General features: G+C 52.4%; 7 non-coding genes and 5 pseudogenes across 7 annotated transcripts in view; all 12 read right to left on the bottom strand.

Moving 5' to 3' along the window:
- LOC131112043 (5S ribosomal RNA) overlaps window positions 1-67 on the bottom strand; it is a 109-nt pseudogene extending 42 nt beyond the window's left edge.
- A 112-nt stretch (window positions 68-179) lies between these two features.
- LOC131117425 (5S ribosomal RNA) lies at window positions 180-298 on the bottom strand. Its single transcript, XR_009124644.1, has one exon. It is a non-coding gene; the product is annotated as a 5S ribosomal RNA (ribosomal RNA).
- Window positions 299-410: 112 nt separating this feature from the next.
- Window positions 411-529, bottom strand: LOC131118864 (5S ribosomal RNA). Its single transcript, XR_009126004.1, has one exon. It is a non-coding gene; the product is annotated as a 5S ribosomal RNA (ribosomal RNA).
- A 112-nt stretch (window positions 530-641) lies between these two features.
- On the bottom strand, window positions 642-760 carry LOC131114686 (5S ribosomal RNA). Its single transcript, XR_009121989.1, has one exon. It is a non-coding gene; the product is annotated as a 5S ribosomal RNA (ribosomal RNA).
- Window positions 761-872: 112 nt separating this feature from the next.
- Window positions 873-981, bottom strand: LOC131113692 (5S ribosomal RNA; annotated as a pseudogene).
- A 112-nt stretch (window positions 982-1,093) lies between these two features.
- On the bottom strand, window positions 1,094-1,212 carry LOC131117409 (5S ribosomal RNA). Its single transcript, XR_009124628.1, has one exon. It is a non-coding gene; the product is annotated as a 5S ribosomal RNA (ribosomal RNA).
- Window positions 1,213-1,324: 112 nt separating this feature from the next.
- LOC131111794 (5S ribosomal RNA) lies at window positions 1,325-1,433 on the bottom strand (annotated as a pseudogene).
- Window positions 1,434-1,545: 112 nt separating this feature from the next.
- Window positions 1,546-1,664, bottom strand: LOC131118859 (5S ribosomal RNA). Its single transcript, XR_009125999.1, has one exon. It is a non-coding gene; the product is annotated as a 5S ribosomal RNA (ribosomal RNA).
- Window positions 1,665-1,776: 112 nt separating this feature from the next.
- Window positions 1,777-1,895, bottom strand: LOC131117851 (5S ribosomal RNA). The gene has a single exon (XR_009125056.1). It is a non-coding gene; the product is annotated as a 5S ribosomal RNA (ribosomal RNA).
- Window positions 1,896-2,007: 112 nt separating this feature from the next.
- On the bottom strand, window positions 2,008-2,116 carry LOC131113962 (5S ribosomal RNA; annotated as a pseudogene).
- Window positions 2,117-2,228: 112 nt separating this feature from the next.
- On the bottom strand, window positions 2,229-2,337 carry LOC131111641 (5S ribosomal RNA; annotated as a pseudogene).
- Window positions 2,338-2,449: 112 nt separating this feature from the next.
- LOC131117464 (5S ribosomal RNA) overlaps window positions 2,450-2,500 on the bottom strand; it is a 119-nt gene continuing 68 nt past the window's right edge. Inside the window, exon 1 of the ribosomal RNA XR_009124681.1 lies at window positions 2,450-2,500. This exon is cut by the window's right edge and continues 68 nt beyond it. This is a non-coding gene — a ribosomal RNA (5S ribosomal RNA).

Here is a 2,500-nt window from a genome sequence, read left to right as displayed (position 1 = left end):
TACTAACCAGGCCCGGCCCTGCTTAGCGTCCGAGATCGGGCGTTTTCAGGGTAGTATGGCCGTAAGCTGCCAGATCAACTGAAAAGATCCTATTTGAAGGCGACGCAGGCCAAACTAGACTCCAGCAAAAAGTGTCAAACAGCGCCCTCTGCTGTCAGGCAAGAGCAGAAACCATATAAAGCTTACAGCGCCTGGTATTCCCAGGCGGTCTCCCATCCAAGTACTAACCAGGCCCGCCCCTGCTTAGCTTCCGAGATCGGACGAGATCGGGCTTTTTCAGGGTAGTATGGCCGTAAGCTGCCAGGTGAACTGAAAAGATCCTATTTGAAGGTGACGCAGGCCAAACTAGACTCCAGCAAAAAGGGTCAAACAGCGCCCTCTGCTGTCAGGCAAGAGCAGAAACCATAAAAAGCTTACAGCACCTGGTATTCCCAGGCGGTCTCCCATCCAAGCACTAACCAGGCCCGCCCCTGCTTAGCTTCCGAGATCGGACAAGATCAGGCGTTTTAAGGGTAGTATGGCCGTAAGCTGCCAGGTCAACTGAAAAGATCCTATTTGAAGGTGACGCAGGCCAAACTAAACTCCAGCAAAAAGGGTCAAACAGCGCCCTCTGCTGTCAGGCAAGAGCAGAAACCATAAAAAGCTTACAGCACCTGGTATTCCCAGGCGGTCTCCCATCCAAGTACTAACCAGGCCCGCCCCTGCTTAGCTTCCGAGATCGGACGAGATCGGGCGTTTTCAGGGTAGTATGGCCGTAAGCTGCCAGGTCAACTGAAAAGATCCTATTTGAAGGTGACGCAGGCCAAACTAGACTCTGGCAAAAAGTGTCAAACAGCGCCCTTTGCTGTCAGGCAAGAGCAGAAACCATAAAATGCTTACAGCACCTGGTATTCCCAGGCGGTCTCCCATCCAAGTACCAACCAGGCCCGCCCCTGCTTAGCGTCCGAGATCGGGCGTTTTCAGGGTAGTATGGCCGTAAGCTGCCAGATCAACTGAAAAGATCCTATTTGAAGGCGACGCAGGCCAAACTGGACTCCAGCAAAAAGTGTCAAACAGCGCCCTCTGCTGTCAGGCAAGAGCAGAAACCATAAAAAGCTTACAGCACCTGGTATTCCCAGGCGGTCTCCCATCCAAGTACTAACCAGGCCCGCCCCTGCTTAGCTTCCGAGATCGGACGAGATCGGGCTTTTTCAGGATAGTATGGCCGTAAGCTGCCAGATCAACTGAAAAGATCCTATTTGAAGGTGACGCGGGCCAAACTAGACTCTGGCAAAAAGTGTCAAACAGCGCCCTTTGCTGTCAGGCAAGAGCAGAAACCATAAAAAGCTTACAGCACCTGGTATTCCCAGGCGGTCTCCCATCCAAGTACTAACCAGGCCCGCCCCTGCTTAGCTTCCGAGATCGGGCGTTTTCAGGGTAGTATGGCCGTAAGCTGCCAGGTCAACTGAAAAGATCCTATTTGAAGGTGACGCAGGCCAAACTAGACTCCAGCAAAAAGTGTCAAACAGCGCCCTCTGCTGTCAGGCAAGAGCAGAAACCATAAAAAGCTTACAGCACCTGGTATTCCCAGGCGGTTTCCCATCCAAGTACTAACCAGGCCCGCCCCTGCTTAGCTTCCGAGATCGGACGAGATCAGGCGTTTTAAGGGTAGTATTCCCGTAAGCTGCCAGGTGAACTGAAAAGATCCTATTTGAAGGTGACGCAGGCCAAACTAGACTCCAGCAAAAAGTGTCAAACAGCGCCCTCTGCTGTCAGGCAAGAGCAGAAACCATAAAAAGCTTTCAGCACCTGGTATTCCCAGGCGGTCTCCCATCCAAGTACTAACCAGGCCCGCCCCTGCTTAGCTTCCGAGATCGGTCGAGATCGGGCGTTTTCAGGGTAGTATGGCCGTAAGCTGCCAGGTCAACTGAAAAGATCCTATTTGAAGGTGACGCAGGCCAAATTAGACTCTGGCAAAAAGTGTCAAACAGCGCCCTTTGCTGTCAGGCAAGAGCAGAAACCATAAAAAGCTTACAGCACCTGGTATTCCCAGGCGGTCTCCCATCCAAGTACTAACCAGGCCCGCCCCTGCTTAGCGTCCGAGATCGGGCGTTTTCAGGGTAGTTTGTCCGTAAGCTGCCAGGTCAACTGAAAAGATCCTATTTGAAGGCGACGCAGGCCAAACTAGACTCCAGCAAAAAGTGTCAAACAGCGCCCTCTGCTGTCAGGCATGAGCAGAAACCATAAAAGGCTTACAGCACCTGGTATTCCCAGGCGGTCTCCCATCCAAGTACTAACCAGGCCCGCCCCTGCTTAGCTTCCGAGATCGGGCGTTTTCAGGGTAGTATGGCCGTAAGCTGCCAGGTGAACTGAAAAGATCCTATTTGAAGGTGACGCAGGCCAAACTAGACTCCAGCAAAAAGTGTCAAACAGCGCCCTCTGCTGTCAGGCAAGAGCAGAAACCATAAAAAGCTTACAGCACCTGGTATTCCCAGGCGGTTTCCCATCCAAGTACTAACCA

Source organism: Doryrhamphus excisus, unplaced genomic scaffold, assembly GCF_030265055.1.
Source record: "Doryrhamphus excisus isolate RoL2022-K1 unplaced genomic scaffold, RoL_Dexc_1.0 HiC_scaffold_25, whole genome shotgun sequence".
In the NCBI taxonomy this organism is placed as follows: Eukaryota; Metazoa; Chordata; class Actinopteri; order Syngnathiformes; family Syngnathidae; genus Doryrhamphus; species Doryrhamphus excisus.
This window is presented reverse-complemented; position numbering and strand designations above follow the sequence as displayed.